Source organism: Ochotona princeps, chromosome 13, assembly GCF_030435755.1.
Source record: "Ochotona princeps isolate mOchPri1 chromosome 13, mOchPri1.hap1, whole genome shotgun sequence".
Classification (NCBI taxonomy): Eukaryota; Metazoa; Chordata; class Mammalia; order Lagomorpha; family Ochotonidae; genus Ochotona; species Ochotona princeps.
In genome coordinates, this window is record NC_080844.1 from 11084680 (window position 1) to 11103655 (window position 18976).

Below are 18976 nucleotides of genomic sequence, written 5' to 3' on the forward strand. Positions count from 1 at the left end.
CTGAATTCTGGTACTGAGTTATAGCATCTACAAACATGCTTACAGAAAACCAGAAAACAAAAATGAGAACTCACAAAAATTATCAAAATATCAGAAAACATAGCTTACAGAGTTAAGTGCCATCTATCTTAGCAAGCAGATTTAATATAATATTGGGTAAGAATTCAAAAACAGAAATTTACCAAATTATATTGTATTATAAAATACATCTACATGATCATTAAACAAATAGTGACTTTATAAAGAAAAACTATAATTATCAGCACTGTAAAATCAATGGTTATAATGAATACCAGAAGAACAACTGAAGAGAAGATCATTATGGTAGAAAAATAGACTGAGTAATTCCTCCAGAATAAAGAATAAAATTAAAAATAACTGGAAACCTTAAATGAAAGTTGAAGTAAGGGAAAATGGACGGAAACTCAGCTAAACAATTCAGTGAGGACCAGGAGTTTCACTAAGCTGCAACCAAAGTACCAAACATATGAAAACAATATATTAATATTCCTCATGAATCTCAACAAAAATTCAACCAAACATTAGCAAATGAAATTGAGCCCATAAACACATGATTATTTATGACTGTTTATCATAAACAAGTAAAATTTATCTCAAAAACAGATAGAAATTGCTGAGTCAAACTATTTGTAAAAAGCTCAGCAAGTGAGAAACAGGATTCACCTTTTAAAGGTTATATATGAAATATCTGCACTTAACATGGTGACAAACTACATGCATTTGCCTTAATGAAGGAAAGAGACAACGATGTCTTCTTATGCAATTTTGATTTAATATAGCACCAGAGGAGCCATCTGTGCAATGAGAAGAAAAAAGAACCCACATTTAATAAAAAGAACTATCTTTATTCACACATAACCTGAGCTATAAATAGAAAATCCTAATGAATTCTCAGTGCACTTGTGGAACTAAACAATGAATTTAGTAACTCTACAGGGTCAAATTGTAAAACTAAGTTTTATTTTTATGTACAATCAATAGTCAAAGATAAATTGAGGAAAATAGTTGAATTACCATGGCATCAAATGAAGAAAAGTATTTAAAAAGAATGAATTCATATCCCCTATTCAAATTCCTGCAAGCTTTTTAAGGAGATTAATACAAAGATCCTAATATATATGGATATGTAAAGGTTGTAGAAGAGCCAAACAACTGGGAAAAAGATAAAGCAAATTATAGAATTGATGCTACTGTAAGGCTACAATATTAAATAGGATGTGTTTGGTTGGTATTTGATTTAGCAACTAGGTTATCAGTTCGAATATGTGCATCCTGTATCAGAGTGCTAGGTTCAAGTTTGGGCTCTGCTCCTGATTCAAGCTTCCTGCAGATTTGCCTCCTAGGAGGTACTGGTGATATCTCAAGTATTTACAGTCAATCTTCCCATGTGGGAGATCTGAACTGAGTTCAGGCGCCTGACTCTAACCTGCCCTACTCCAGCCTGTTGTGGTTATTTGAGCGAGTGAGCCAATGGATGGAAGAGCTTGCTGGCTTTCCCTGACCCTGTCTCTCACATTTCTTTCCTCTCTTCTTTCTTTCCCCTCTGTCTGTCTTTGTTTCTCTTCCTCTTTCATACAAAATAAATAAAGGAAGTCATAGATCGGCGTAAGAACAGACTGATGTCCCATGGAACAGAATTAACAATTTAGAATCAAACTCCAGCACTTATGGTCAATTGTGATTTTTAGAAAGTGTTTAGCATTAAAAAAAAAATAAGAAAGGAAATGAAATTCATATGTATTTGAAAAAGAATCTTTGTAAATATTTCAAAACATTATGAGTCAAGGTAAATTTTTTTAGTTCCTATGAACTTTTGGAAGCATATTTGTATTTAAAACCTACAAGATTTTCTAGAAGAAGAAACAAAAAAAAAATCTTGTGAACTTTAGTTAGGATAAGACTTCTTAGACTCAAAGAACACTCACAAACATGGTAAAATTAGCTTCCATTCTAATGAAAGGTCCTGCATTTCAAAAGGTATCATTAAACAAATGAAAAGACATGACACAGATTAAGAGAAAATATTTTCAAATTAAATGTTGATGCAGATCTTGGGCCCTGGCTATACAGAGATGACTTTCAGTTTAACAGTAAGAAAGTAAGTTTCTTCCAAAACAGCAGCAAATTTCAATGCACATTTCACCACAGAGAAAAATCCAAGTGGGTAATAAACCTATGAAGACACTCAACAGCGTTAGTCATCAAAAACAAAACATAATTAGGATGCCACTTCACAGTCAAATCGACAATGACAATTATGAATGAGGTTGTGCAGAAACTGAATCTTCATATATTACTGATAGAGATTAAAGGCTCATATCTACTATAACAGATTTCTATTTGTATTCATTTACCATATGACCTAACAACTCCCCTTATAGCTCTATGGGCATATCCAAGACAAATGAGGATGGGTCTATGCAAACACTTGTATATGAACGACCATAACTGGATCATGCAATAGGACGAGAATTGAAAACAAATGAGGTATCTACCAAATGATGGACTGTGAAGCAAATTTCGGTGTCTGTACGATCCATCAATGAGGAGAACTGGCTTATGATGGATGTTGTAGCAGTCATTCATCATAAACCCCGAGAATGTCAAGCTATGTAAAATAAGGCACAAATACTTCTTTTTGTACAACTGCAAGCACCAAATTCCAGAGGTGAAACAAGTTCTTGTCTGTGGATGGGATGAGACTGAAGGTTAACAATGGACAGGCGTAAGGGGTAGTTTTGACAGAGTGGTAGGAGCGTTCTGAAGCCAATTTGTGAATCTGCTAAAACTAACTGGGCTGTAGAGGCTCTTTTTGTGCATGACTTATATTGCAATGAAGCTTTTAAAGATTCAAAAAAATTGCAGAACAAAAAAGAAATTTTAAAACTGACAAAAAGGTGCACATGGGAAAGACTTTACAGTGATCAATACCGTATTACGACCACAATATCAGTTATAAAATAGATGTTATAAAAGCTATTGGCAATGTAAACTAACAAACCAATGATTAGAGTGAATTTTTAAAATACAGTTCTCAGAATTCATAGGCTAAAAGAAGACAGATTATAGAGGATTTGAATAACATAGTTGTGAAGAGTTATCTCATATATAAGAGTACAGTAAAGACATAAAGGAAAAACTTGTCAAACTTACTGGAAGTTATTCTAAGTCACAAATGAAATCTCACAAATTCCCCAAATTACACATATATAAAAATATGGATGCATATATGGACACATATGCTTCAAAAAGTTCATGGAAAATGTGATTTATAAGATAAACTTACTTTGGTGCAAAGGAATTTTGAAATCTAAGTCTCGTTTTTCATACATAAATTTAACATTTGAAGAATTAATTTATACATTATTTGAAAAATTTTACAGCAAAATAAATTTAATTTTAATCTCCTTTCCTATGACTTTATGCAGTGTTTGTGCATATATTCATGCATGAATACAAATATGTGTATATTTACATATGGCTGTGTTTATATTATTCTATTTATGCTTGCATTTAGTAGTTAAAGTCTATAAAATTAAGAATTACAATAATGTAGCACTCAAATCTGTGTACTGGGGAGTTAAACCACCAACCACAAACCATCCTTGCCTAGTAAATCTAAATAATTATTTTCAACAGAACATTATGTAACAGATAGAGGACCAACTACACACTGAGGTAATTTTTAAGAATTTCAATGCAACAAGGATAAGGTGACTTATTTTTGTTATTTGTGGAATTAAGCCACAAGAAAAAGATGATCAGGAAAGAGAAACGGGAGTTGAAAAGCAAGTGAGCAAGTGCCAACCGATTAGTTCCTTAAAATATTAGCAATGGGGCTTGGCAGCATGGCCTAGTGGCTAAGGTCCTCGCCTTGATCCCATATGGCCGCTGGTTCTAATCCCGGCAGCTCCACTTCCTCTCTATCTCTCCTCCTCTCAGTATATCTGACTTTGTAATAAAATAAATATTTAAAGAAAAAAAAATTAGCAATGACTACCTGTGTGTGGTGAGATTTCAACGTTATTTATTTTCCACATGCATTTCTAAATCTTTATATCCATGAAATATTCTGAGTAGAAATGATTTGCAAATGTCATTTACTTCTGCAGTAAAATGTTATGGTCTGCTTCACTGTTTCTTAATCTCTTTGCTTCCTAATTTCTTACAAATATAATTATACCAAAGTAACTTATGAATATTTTTTTATCTCTGAATGGAATGATAGCTTCTCTTTTGAATTACCTCTTATCTATTAAGGAAGAAATTCAAAGGTTTTAAAGAAGAAAATTAAGCTAGAGGATTAGTTATAGATGATTAAAATAATGGGTTATTTTTTGCAATTTTAATTCAGTTAAAATATTTTTTTTACCATATTACTGATTATTATGGAAAAAAAGTGGATTTAATTGAAGCAAAATTTTTATCAATTATTTACAGAGGCAAGCATGGGGAAACTATCCTTAGAAAGAAAGAGCATTCGAATCCTAAAAGGGATTTTGATGTCTGTGCTGACCTAGCGTGGGGTCAGCCTTTGCATGCTTCACCTCACCTCGTTTAGACCAGGAGACCAACAGACTCCTGAGGAAAAGAATGGGATTTAGATTATGTAAGTGGTCTAACTTTGAGGCTGCATTGCAAACTCGCTCCAGGGAATTGTTATTTAACTCACAGAACTATTTTCTAGGTTCCTTTACGAAACCCAAATGCATTTTGAGAGAAAATCAATTTTAAAATGTGTTTTCTTAGATAAATGAAACTGGAGTTCCATAAACAATGCCTTAACACCCCAGGATGATAAGGCTCTGGGTTGCTGCTTGTCTCTGGGATAGGTAGCTGAACCTGGGTAGTCTCGTTTCCTGTGGACCTGTTTGCTGTAGAGCCACCATACACGAGAGGGAGCAGGACAACGTGGCCGGCTTCCTCCCTCGCTCCCTAAACTGTGCAAAAGGCTTTGCCAAAATATTCTACCTTAGAGTTAAGGTTGTGAATAGACTTTAAAATGAATACCATTTCCCACCCATCAATTGGTGACTCCTGAAAGGTCTATGCTTTTGATAGGTAGGCCATTCAGTGTGGGAGAATGATTCTGACACCTTCAAGACTTAGCACTTTTTAAAGAACTACGTTTCTTTTAAAAAGCTAATTAATGAACGATGTCTATCTGAGGCGCAGAGGACAAGGTTTCTCAAGTCAGAAGCACTCATCCTGTTCTCATCTAACCTTGGTCACCTGACCTTCTCCAGTTCTAGTCCCCTTATTACTAAAAATCCTCCCATGTAAAGTTCTTGGGAAGATTAAACGATGCAGTACTTACAAAGCCATACTATGTTGTTCAGTAAGTGTACTTTTCCCCATTGTTGCATTTATGCGTTTTCAAATACATTTCCATGTAAAATTTGTATCACCAGCCATAATTTGGCTGTTCATTTGCAAAGGTGTCACAAGATGACTACAATTATTTTCTAGCATTTAGAGAGTTTTCCAGGAATAAATATAAACAGGTATTTAGGCCTGAAGATAACTGAATGCATATCTCTGCTAACAGTTACATTGACAGATGGGGAACTGACATTTCTAGACCTGTATTATAAGAGAACATACAGACAACTGATATTTGAAGTTCCGACATTAAATAATTTGTGACATTTGGCCAGATACACAAATTTGTGCTATTTTTTCCACCTCCCAACAGAATTAGTGCTTTGCCAAGCTCAAGTGGAGACCTAGTTTTATATGCCCAGGCCTTCATAAAGTCACTTGACTCAACATTCCAGATATTCACACAGTCAGAATAAAAGAAAAACCAAACAGACTTTCTTGAACTAGGATGGATGTGATGTTAGTACAAGTTCATGCAATGAGAGTGGGAAGAGCAGTGAAAAGTTGTGGAAAACGATTTAAAGAATGTGGTACTTGAGGCTAGACAGAACTAAGTTTGATTCTGTACCTTTTCATTTTTCTGGCTATGTTATAACAGCATGTACTACCCTTCTGTTAGTTTCTTATAAATTTGGATTGATAATAACTATCCTCTAGTATCAATATGTAGAATATAGTAATATATGAAAAGCATTGGTCATAGCACCTGTTATTATTTGATGTTCACAGAATGGAGGAATACAACTGCTCAGATCTTTTTTTTTAATTAAGATTTATTCATTTATTACAGCCAGATATATAGAGAGGAGGAGAGACAGAGAGGAAGATCTTCCGTCCGATGATTCACTCCCCAAGTGAGCCGCAATGGGCTGGTGCGTGCCAGTCTGAAGCCGGGAACCTGGAACCTCTTCCGGGTCTCCCACGCGGGTGCAGGGTCCCAATGCATTGGGCCGTCCTCGACTGCTTTCCCAGGCCACAAGCAGGGAGCTGGATGGGAAGTGGAGCTTCCGGGATTAGAACCGGCGCCCATATGGGATCCCGGAGCTTTCAAGGCGAGGACTTTAGCCACTAGGCCACGCCGCTGGGCCCAACTGCTCAGATCTTGAATGCAAGAATGCTTCTTGGGTTTAATCACGGTTAATTTTCCTGTTAAGTCGAGTTTCATATTAGATAGCATTCCTTACGTTTTAACCCTGAAATTTCATTACATGTGCAAATTTGTGCTATTTTTTCCACCTCCCAACAGAATTAGTGCTTTGCCAAGTCACTAATTACTGAATTAGCAAAAGCAGCTGGTTTAAATCAAATCATCAATGGAGTTTAGGTGAGGAATAGCAATGTCTGAACAGCATTGATTTGAACAACAGAGAAGGATGCTATGTTTAACCTTCAAGCTCACATCACACCATCAGGAAATCCACCATTGATGCTAATTGGGAGGAAGAGAAAATCAAATAATCCATTTGCTGAGTTGAAAAAAAAAGATCAGCATTATTGGGCAATGACCCTATTCGAATGAGTTGTGTAATACATTTCAGCGTCCATAAACCCAAAAGATCAAGGTCTTTAAGAGGTGAACCATTAGTCTCACACAGTAGGACCGAGCAGGTAACCCTGACCACAGAGCCTTGACTGATTGCCCGGTCCTGGCTTAGCATGAGATTACTGTTAATCTAGATCACTGGAGGATAATACCAAATGTTTGAAACTGAAGAAAGAAAAATGTGATGGTCAATTTTACATGTCAACTCGATTAGACCACAGGATGCCCAGATGTTTGCCCAAGCATGCTTCTGAGCACGTCTGAATGAGATTAAGTTTTTGATTGGTGAGGTGAGTAAAGCAGATGCCCTAAAGGAGATGTACCTCATTCAGTAAATTGATCTGAACAGAACTAAAAGACTGATTAAGCAGGAACCATGGAGCTCCTTGCTCAGTGCTTTAGTTAGCACAATGGTCTTTGCCTATCTTGAAACTCAGACTGAAATGAACCCTTTCAGATTGCAACTTTCATCACTGGGTTTTCCGGTTCCCAGGGCCTTTGAACTTAGACTATTATTTTACTGGCTTTCCAACTGGCTAACTGTGGATCACAGCGCTTGGTAACTGTTATATTTGCATAAGAAAATTCCTTAAAATAAATAAACCCTGATGGTCAGGCAGATAACAGCCAACTCTGTTTCTCTGTTGAACCCTTATACAGAAGGACTCCCAGGATTATCATCATAAGAGCCAATGCTGGGATAAAACTCACATGCTTATAATTATTCTTCAAGTTAGAAGTTTTAGTTTCCAAAACAAATGTATAGAAGTATCAAGAGACAGAGACTTGGGAACAAAACTTGCAGACCTATCATGCTATCATGCAACTGACCTCTCAAGCTCCCACATTAGTTGTAAGAGGATAATGAGAAGGGAAAAATCATTTACTGGTTAATATTTCTTGGTTGCAGCTATATTTTTGTGCCTTTGCATCCTTGGTCATTATACAGGCCAAATGGTAATGAAGGAAATGAAAACAGTGGAGAAAGTGTCTATGATTCAATGAGTAGGGAGTTGAGACAAATAAGGATTCTCTTTATATTCCATAACAATTTATCATATGCTTTTTAAAGTTGGACACAGATTTTGTTTCATCTTTTTAGAATGTCTCATTTAAACAGCCAAGGGCCACAATAAAACTCTGATTTTGTATGCTGTAAAAAATCCAAATTTTAGAAAAATAAATTGACCTATTTGAGATGATTTGTGTATGTTGTGTATGTCTACACACACGTCTGTAGATGCACAGTCTGAGAAACATGTGCACATGTTATCAAAACAACACAGCACTGATTAACATGCAAAACCTTAGGGAATAGGAACCAGAGTCAATGGGCTCGAATGCAAGCATCTGCTCCTGAATTTAATGCTAAAGTGAAGATTGATGACCCCCTATCGAAAGAGAAACGCATTCTAATTACTCTATTAGAAGTTCATGCAGATTGTTACAGAATGATTAAATCTGACCAGAAACTTGGAAAATCATTGGAAAAAAGAAACATTTAAATTGGATCTTGAGCAATGAGAAGGAGGTTTTGCAGGTGAAGAATAGAATGTAGCTCATTTTAGAGAGGAAAATTAGTAGCAATGGCCATCCAGTGAAGGGCATGAATCAGACTAAGATGCCTTCTGAAAGTCCCAATTTACTATCCTTTGCTCTGTATTTTCCTGGCACAAGTTTAATCTGCGTTGCAACAGTGGCAAAAAAGTTACAGCAACAATTTCTAAGGCCTGAAACAAATTAAAGAGGAGCTTATTTTTATTTTTTGCAGAAATATCATTTATTGACAGAAAGGCTCCTACTGTTAGATGTCTCTTCCTCACATTAATCTGGGATTTTTCAACACACTATTTCCAATTATGAACTTTGACTGACAGTTCTGATTTGCAGCACTGGGGCTGCTTTTGTCCTGGGCTCCCTTGTCTTGGTACATTTTTTTCCAGCCATTTTTGTCCTCACGGTCCTTCTTTCTATACTAGATGTGATTACCAATCTGTATCTGTAGCCTGCATCTTTTTTTCATCTCCAAGTTAGTTTGCCCAACTAGACCATGAATATTTTGGGGGGGTCTGTTACACTTAATTACAAATATCAAAACTGGATGGCCCATTTCACTTCTTCCAAGTGCTCTTCCAAAACTTCACCTGGTCTCATTTGGTAGTCACCCAGTCTATACCAATCAATATTCACTTAATCACTCAAAGACAGATCAGACATGTAGCATTGATGGGTGAAATTTCACTTTTAATGTACATAAAACCAACTAAGCAGCAACAATCTTTCAAATGCTAATCCAGATCTAGTTTCTTTGGGATTGGAGAATCTGCATTTAACAAACGTGTAGATGAAGCCAATACAATTTACTCTTAGAATATATATTGTACAGCAATATCTTAGATGTAGCCTTGTCATTGCTTATTCATAGATCTTGGATTTGGAATTAGGCAGCTCTGCGCTTAAATCATGCACCTACTTAATAACAGCAATGTGTCCACGGACAAGCCATTTAACCTCTGTACTGTTATCACCCACTCTTAAAATGATGATGATCTGCCTCAGAGGGATCTTAAATTACATAAAGTAGGTAAAACGCACAGCTCAGCACCTGCATTCTGTAGAGACTTAAAGAGGGACATTTCCTGTCATTGTTGAAGCTTGGAGGTTAATAAAAATAAGTTGATGAGCATTAGGTGGTAAAATTTCCTTGGGGGAAAGGAGTTTAATCTTCATCAGAAAGTAAACCCTGTGGCTTTACTGAATTGAGATTTCAGTGACCTGATTAGAAGATGAACTCCAGTGAGGAAGCATATGGGACTCAAGTTGAGCTGTCCAGGAAAGAAGGTGCTGCCCTCTGCAGAAGCACAGTGACCTCACTTGGGAGCCCCCAACTGCACCCCCAAACTGAGGACTTTAATGCTCAATTTGTGCATTGCTGAGGTCATAGCGGAAACTAGGAAGGAAGCCCTGGTTTCCCACCTGATGATTCATAACTTTCATGGAGACGTGTGTTGCCCTGGTGTCTAGACTGTGAAAATGGCAGAACAGGAGGGAAGGAAGTGAAGTTGAGTGAAGCATTCAGGACACATGAACATTGAAATCTTCACAACCAACAAATTAGCATTTGGAACTATTAAGTTAGTTGAACACATACTGATTTCAGTGAAGACAGAGTTAAAGAGGTAACATCTAGGAAGCACATACAACAATCTTTGGGAGAAAGTTTTCAGACAGAGGAAATACTATGTCACTTAACAGTATTTAATTTCAAATTGTGCTCATGTAAGTGTGCAGAGGTCATCATTTGTATTTCATTAAACCCGTTGCAAAGCATTTCATGGTGAGGAACTATCAAAGTTCAACTTTCATCATTCAGTGATATCTTAATGTTCAGGATTGTCCTACCATAAGCAATAACCATTCTTTGCAGCTTTTGCACATCTCCATATGAACCCGCATAAGTATTTCTCTAGGGCATAAACTAGACTTAAGATAAGTGAAACACAGATATCACTTTCAATAAAAAGAACAAATCCCATTCCCAAAAGAAATCGCATAAGGGGATACTTACTTTTGGTTTAATCATACTACCATTTGAAGTCATTAACTCTTAAATGTTTACTAATCTGATAAATAAACATAGTCTATTTTATTTTTTAATTAAATAGATCCTTTCCTTTATCTACCCTACAAAATTGTTTGGTGTCCTTTAGACAATTCAAAGTGTTATTCCCTCAACCATTAAACGTGTTGACTGCTTTATTTTTTCAGAAAAGGGCTTTCTGATATTGTCAATCAATTTGACTTTTATTTTCCATTATTTTAATATTTTATATTTTATGTCTAATTCCAGGCATTTGATATTTGTGGTTACTCTTGCCACTGCTTTTCTATTTTACTGAGCTGAAAAAAATCTTTATTTACATATTTTTCTATTGAGTATATATAGAAAAAAATTAAAAAATCGATGACATATTTTAGTGAGTACATATGCATATTAATGAATACATATAGCCAAATGACCTTGACACATGAATCACTTTATCTCTCCCCTTCTCTCTCCATGTTATTCTGGCATTGTATCATCTTATAGCATCACAAAGGTGAAAACAGAGCAGTAAGATACTAATATAGTTTAAGTGAGAGACCTTATTCACAGCTTTACTGCAGCACATATAGAACCATTCTACTTCATTATTAATTCTTATTGCTAACCCCTTACTCTAATTTATAAGTGTACACTGGGTAAGTACACATAAGAAAAAAGTGAGTACAGGAGTCCTCGATTGTAATAGTAGTTTTGACTTACCAGGTTTTTATCTTATGATGCTATGTAAGTCACACCCATTCTGTAGAACCAATATTTCAAATTTTGCATTTTGGTAATCTCTCATACTAGTAGCATGCAGTCTGATTCACCATTGTGATGCTGGGCAGCAACAGTGAGCAGAAACTCATAGTCAGCTACGATATCTCACTGCAGAGTGGACCGTGCTGTTGAGCTGTGAATAGTTCCCACAGTAGTTGCGAAATACATCTTTGACCTCACAGTCATCTCTATGTCTAGTGAGCTTGTCAAGATAGAACCAAATTGTTCAGCAGAGGAGACTCTCTCTGCTGGGTTTAGTACTATCTGTGGTTTCAGGCATCTATTAGAACTCATTAAAGGAGTGATCATTCCACCTGTCTTCCAGGTACTTGTTATTCAGAAGGTGATCACTTGAGGCACATTTGGGCAGTTGTCAGACCTATAAAACAGGACACTTCATAGATTTCTATGGAGTGTCTCCAGTTTAGTATTATGTATCTAAATAAAATATTCATAATAATAATATTTGTATTATATTTTCATTGAAATATACACAACTAGATGCATATATACTACACATATAAACCAACACAATTGTATGTAATATACTGGAAGAAGCTGTGTTCAAAAGGACTTGTGGTTTTCACAACCAAGCCTTGTAAAATCAAGAAGCAAACTCTTCAATGGGAAAGGTATCAGATCTCTTGAGTATTTATATTACTCAATTTCCCTTCCCTGCCCTGTGATGTTGTTAGCAGAAAGAGGTCAGCAACCTCACCTCTCTCTCTTCTGCCTTTATACATCTCTTGTAAACTCTATTTCTAAGACAAGTAGCAGTTTCTGTCTCTTCCCCCTGTCAACCAGAAGTATTCTCAAGCCCACTTATCCTTTTTACTCTGCTAAATCCATTTTCTCTCCTGTGGCAAATTGCCTGGTTGAGGTGCAAAGAAAACTGTATCAGTGGTTCAGGAAAACAGGATTGAGATTTGACAGTTCTTTCACTTTGCTTGACTATTTCATCTGCTCATTGCACCCATTTTTTTTTCCTGTGGAGAAAACAGAGAAAGACTGGGTAGTAGCTGATTCAGTAAGGCAAAGCATTTCCCAGAAACTCCAGCGAACAAGTCTTTTAATAGCAAACACGTCTCATTATCCAGAATCATGACACACTGGCCTATTCTGCTTCAAAGGTGCATGTGTTAGAAGATCTAGGTTTAGTTCCTGTTTTTCAGGAAATAGATGTGATAGTCAATTTGTATGTGCCACCATGACTGATGCCTGGGATGTTGGTAAAATGGTATTTTCAAGTGTCTCCATGAGCGCGACTCTGAAAGCACTAGACTTTGAATCAGTAAGCTGGGCAAAGATCACAGTCACCAGTGTGGACAGTCATCTGTCAATCTTTTGAGAGCCTGACTGAAACAAAATGTCAAAGGGAGGTTGAGCTCACACTCTGCTTGGCCTGTGGACACCCACGTTCTTCTGCCCGATGTCACTGGAACCCTTGCTTCTTAGTTTTTCAGACCTGGACTTACCATTAAACCACACGTACCTCATTCTCAGGTCTTTGGATTCAGACTGAACTACTCCAGTGACTTCTACAGTTCCCTGGTTTGTGGTTGGCAGTTCCCTAGTTTGTAGACTTCTGACCTCTGTAACTACATGAGTAATTGCTATAATAAACTTATCTCTCTTCTTACTTGCATATATTACAGATGGACGTTTCTGTTTCCCTGAGGAGCACCAACAAAATGATCTAGTGGTGAGATTTAGAATGGACATTTAATGATTTAATCTTATGGAAAAGCACAGTTATATCTTCCCTTTTAAAATAAAGAAATTCTGTTTGAAGAATCTGTGGTTATCCCGAGATCAAACATGAAGTGTTTTGGAAATAAAATCCAACACATGACAACATCATAGCAATCAAATTTTGTTATATGTCAATAATGAAAACTACATATCAGTAAGTTGGAAAACTGATGCAGAAAAATAGAAATTTCTTTTTTTATTGTTTCATGGTGCAATTTATTTATTAACTTTCTTTTTTATTCATTAATTACATTGTATTATGTGACACAGTTACATAGGTACTGGGATTCTCCCCACCCCTCCCCACACCCTCCCACCATGGTGGATTACTCCACCTTGTTGCATAACCATAGTTCATGTTCAGTTGAGATTCCTTCTTTGCAAGCATATACTAAACATAGAGTCCAGCATCTTAGAGACCAGTCAAGTTCCTCGGATTCTTAGGGAGACCCTGTCTGGTCTGAGGGCAGAACCAGCAGAGTACCATCCTGATCACTTAAAAACTCCAACGAAAAATAGAAATTTCAAACCTTTGAACAGTATAAAATTATTTTCCTTCTCACCATTTTGCTTCTAATGCAAAACCTTATGGATGACTCTTTCCTCCCCATTCCCACCCACCCTGCATTTGCTTGATCTGTGCTGGAATATAGGTCAGATTGGAAAGCTTTTTACAGCCAGACTGAGCTGGGGAAAATGCTGATTTACCTCAATTGAAGACAATGCTGATGAGTTTGTCAGCAGAGCTGTACACTCAGATGTCCCTATTAAAAAGGGTGGGGAATGGATTTTCTCTAATGCTGTTAAAAGCATGGAAACCAACTAGCAGAACAAGATTTTGGATTGCTGCCTTTCAGAAAATAACGTTGGAAGCCCATAACTGCACTGGGTGTCATGGTGCAGCAGCACGGACATGTGTGTATGCACATGTGCATTAAGGTGTTGTGGCTGTTTAGCAGGAGTCAGCTCATTGTCCTCACAGATATGAGGAACTGAACTGTCTTGGGGTTGGATTTTCAGAGAGGTGTGATAAGTGTGTCTCTTAGTGTGTTGTAGTTGCTTTTCTGTGAGACAGAATTTTTTTCTTATATTCTCTGCTTGTTTTTTTTTTTTTTTTTTTTTTTGCTTCCTGGGCAGGTCTACTGAATCACTTAACCAGAGAGAAAAAACCTGAAGGTGACTTAATAGTGACTTTAAGCTCTTGACAGGTTGTCTAACAGACATTGGTGTGTTGGTCGGTTTTGTCAATCACTATTTAGGGTTGCCTGATTTCTTTCCCTTGCAAGCACCATGGCAAAACATACAAATGCAAACAAAAGCTCCCCTTATTTATGTAGTAAAAGATTCTGTTTTTCATGCTGATAGTGTATAGAGTATCTTATTCAACACTAGCCCCATGGGACATGAGACAATTCATGCTACAGGATGATATGGGTGAGAGACATGCCATATGTTATATCCTTCCTTAGCAAATGTGTTGAATACATCACACACCAGTACACCAAAGGTTCATTTTAACTCAGTAATTCCCAAGCTCACTTTATCTTAGATATCCTCTTTTCACTTATCTGAATATTCTACTAAACAATCTCTATAAACCCTGCTCACACAGTGTTCAGGAAAGAGAGGAAATATGGTTTTTAGCACCAGCTTTAGAACTATAAGGAAGATTAGCTATCAGAGACCCATCCAACTCTCAGAACGGCTGAACCACAAACACTAGTAATTTGCTCCTGAAATACTGGAAGTTGCCCGATTTTAAGAAGCGGTCAACACCATCTAGGTTCATACAGAACAAGGAATCAGGCATATATAAAGTGATTGGAAGCAATGGGTCTCTTTATTTTAGCTATCAAACAATTTGCAAATATTATTTATTCACTTGAAAGAGAGAAAGATTGAGACAGAGACTGCTGGTTCACTCCTCCGGTGGCTGAAGCCAGGAGTCTAGAGCTTCATCCAGGTCTCTCCGACAGGAGGCAGGGGTCCTGCTTTTCCAGGCACATTAGCAAGAGGCTGGACCAGAAACAGAGCAGCCTGGTCATGAATGGGTGCTCATATGCAATGCTGCAGTCATAGCTGGCATTTTACATACTTTGCCACAACAGCAGATGCAGAAATTTAAGAATTATTTTTATGTTCTTAATAATTATTAATGTATTATGGATATAACAAATAACTCCTAAAAATGTTATCATATTTGCTTTGAATTTGTTATAAGCTTTTTTTTTTTTTGCTTTACTGTCGTTTCTTTCATGGTGTGTGTGTGTATGTGTGTGCATCTTTCCTACCTATGTCCCCTATACGTTCTTCTAAGAGTTTCAGAATCTGTTTGATGTCATCATAAAAAATTCAAATATTGAATTTAGTGCTGATCTTTTGGAATTTACCATTATTTTACCTACAAATTGATATTGATAAGAAATGTCTTGGGCCCGGGTTGGTAGCCTAGCAGCTAAAGTCCTTTGGTTTGCACACACCAGGATCCCACATGGGCACCAGTTCTAATCCTGACAGCCCAGCTTCCCATCCATCTCCCTTGTGGCCCGGGGAAAGCAGTCAAGGATGGCCCAAAGCTTTGGGACCCTGCACCCGGGTGGGAGACCTGGAAGAAGCGCTAGGCTCCTGGCTTCAGATTGGCTCAGCTCTGGCCATTGCAGCTGCTTGGGGAGTGAATTGTTGAATGGAAGATCTTCCTCTCTGTCTCTCCTCCTCTCCGTACATCTGACTTTCCAATAAAAATAAAATAAAGCAGAAGAAGAGGAGAGCTGGAGTTAGAATCACAGGCTTTACCATAGGCAGCAGCTTCACTCTCTGCCACAATACTGGTCTGTATCACTAACCTTTCAATCGAAATTTTAAAAGTTTTTGACAGGCAGAGTAACACACAAAAGGAGAGGTGCTCTTTTCACTGACTCACTCTCCAACTGCCTGTAAGTGCCAATCTGAGTCAGGCAGAAGCAAGGGGCCAAGAACAGCATCCTGGTTTGCCACAAACATCCTGGCCACCACCTGCTGCACTTCCAGGCTCCTGAACAGGAAACTGGATGCTGGAGAAATCCTTAGGATTCAAACCCGTGTCCCCAGAGCACCAGTACATCACAGTCTTCAAACATTCCATAGTCAAAGACATCTATTTTTGAAGTAGTTAGTGACTAAATTTGGATAAATAAACACGCCTCCAGGACCCACTGCCTTAAGGCCAGCACACTGTCTCTACGTGTCACACTTTCAGCAAGGCGTCACAGGAGACAGCCCTGTACGTGTCAGGCATCCGGGCAGAAGGTAAAGGAGGGAATTTGAACGGTTAAACGGACCACCTTTGCAGCAAGCTGCACCTCTGCCTCCCCACTATTGGCTGTGCTCAGCAGCGCATCTGGGATTGCCCGGGTGCCTGCTTCTCAGGGAGCCCACTTCCACCGTCTGTTTAACGGTTTAACGCTCTCTCTCCGAGGCCTCGCTACAGATTCTTCCGTTGGCGCAAAGGCTGGACCAGCTGCGGAGAGGCAGAAGGGCTTTTCCTCCACAGCAGGAACAGATTTTTCATCCTTTGCCTTCTGCACTGCAAAAGGCTGCTGTGAAGCCGATGCTCCCTCCACTTCTCTAGCCAGGCAATCTTGCACAAGCAGGATGGAAAGGCTTGGAAAGGGCCAGCGCCTAACCCCCAGGGAGGCTCTCCTGAGACTCTGCCCTACCGCACAGAGTGCAGGACTCTGGGTGCCTCACTCAATCAGTGTGGCTCTGAAGACAGACGCCTGGTACAATCTCCCGAGAAACCGCTCTGGGTGCAGATCATTGATTGTCCCAGCAGTCCTGCAATCCAACGCAGGCTTCTGCAGCCCTGCCTTCAGGATGTCCCTAGTCCTGCAATCCAACGCAGGCTTCTGCAGCCCTGCCTTCAGGATGTCCCTGCGCTGCTACCGGGCTGAGTCTGACTTGGCAGAACTTTTCAGACCACTACCTCCTGCTGCCCTAGAGTTGGACGTCGACGGGAGGGGGGGGGGGGTGCGGACGATAAAGCCTCCTCTCCAACGCTTGGTGTCAGGGAAGAAGTCTCCAGATTCTGCAAAGGAGAAATTCTTCGCTCAGGTCCTCCAGTTGATGGCTGTGTGGCTCTGTGGTACATTTTAACGCTGCTGATGCTGTCTCAGCTGCCCGCGGCCCGTTACATGGACTCTGCCGGTAGGTTTGCTACTGGAACCTCAGGATGGTGAAGAAAAGCTGAGTTTCCATGAAACTTCAATGTCTTTAAAGGATAAAACTAGTCCACTTGGGACCGCTGTACAGCTTACGCTGTCTGCAGAGGATACGTCATATTCGCTGTGCTTGGTCCCTTCGACTTGGCACATTCTGGCCACAGCCATGTTCCCAGTGGCTGACCCGTCCGACCTGTCAGGGCCCCTCTGATGGCCCTGTGCCTCACTTCACACCAGAAAATGGTTGTGCAATGAGATACACAATTCCTAACATCTCTCTCTATTTTTTTTTCTTTCTGTGGACTCTCTTTAGAGTCAAGCCTGTATTTTGGAGTACTCCTAGGAACTAGCTTGGAGATCCTTTAGCACCCCATTCACCAGGTCATAGTTACATGTTCTTGATCTCTTAGCTCCACACCCTTCCTGGCCCTTCAGCCCTTGCCCGCATGATTGAACTCCTGTGGGATAGAGTCATGACACTGTTTTATGAATTTGTCTTCCATACTCTGACCTCCTTTTCAATCTTCACCAGTACCCCATCTTCACTGGCCAATCCATCTCTGCTTTCCCTTTCACTTCCACTCCCCCAAATGAGAACACGTGCAGAGAACACCCGCCAGCCACATAGGGTCCCCTCTAGGGTTTCCTAGGCTGCTTTCTCCAGTTACAGGATCCTACACAAGCATCCGTTCAATTTGACCACTCCCATTCTGTCCTAGAGCGGATGCTCCAAGCTCCCCCTTTTTTTGCCATCAATAACCCTTGTCCCAGCTTTCAGCATTTTCTTTTACCAATGATTCTCCCTTCAGATGAACTTGGGGTCCCTGATGGAAAGTAGCTGGGAGCCACTCTGCATGCCTCTCAGCTATCCTAGCCTACCCATCACTGTTTCCCAGTCATCTCTGGAGACTGGGCATCCAAGCTTGCCTTTGACACTGAAGAAATTGATATGGATACCAGACCCCCTGCCTCCACACATCCATTGTCCTGTTTTATCCTGTCCCCAGTATGAACTTTTCATTTCCTATGGTACTACCTTATTAGGAGCACTTGCCACACAGTGTCAGCGTTGATTTGGTCGTTGTGTCCACCAGTTGCCTCTACAGTCATCCCATAGACACAAAGCAAATTTAAACCTTTCCTTTGACCCAGAAGCTTCCCTTCGGTTCACGTTTGGTTGTACAGTCTGAAGCAGTCCATTGGAAGACTTTTCCTTTTGGAAATGTTCGTTCTTTTATAGTCCATACAGGAAACACAACCTTGTCATCGTCTGCATTTGTTCCCTAAATATTCTGCCTTTGGCATCCTTGGAAGTATTCAGCCAGCATTTGGTGATGTCCTAGTTATTTTCTCTGTTGGAAGAGACACTGCTTCTGTTTTTGGAGCTCCCATCAGCATGCCCAGAAACCCATGATAGTTTTTAAGCATTTTAGATCCATTTGCTTTTCCAGGATCTGTTGCTCTTGTGAGTAGAGGCAGTTTGAGACTGCATGCCTGGATGCCCTGAGTCTGCTTTGTTCTGGAACCCTCAGCTCAATTAAAGGTAGAGGGTTATTCCTCACATCACTGATTATATTGGGGGAGGCTTCATTTGAGTAAGCTGGATTTTACTCCTGTTTCAGTTGGAGTGATGAGCTGTGTGGGAAACCAGTCTTGTCATGGAAGACATTCAGCTTCCGGCTTATTGGAGTATCCAGGCAAGACCATCCAAATCAC

General features: G+C 39.1%; 1 long non-coding RNA gene across 1 annotated transcript; it reads right to left on the minus strand.

The window, feature by feature from the left end:
* Window positions 1-9926: 9926 nt before the first annotated feature.
* Window positions 9927-12291, minus strand: LOC131481778 (uncharacterized). Its single transcript, XR_009246550.1, has 3 exons — window positions 12148-12291; window positions 11253-11445; window positions 9927-9971 (listed from the first exon to the last, which is right to left on the minus strand). It is a non-coding gene; the product is annotated as an uncharacterized LOC131481778 (long non-coding RNA).
* Between the last annotated feature and the right edge of the window lie 6685 nt (window positions 12292-18976).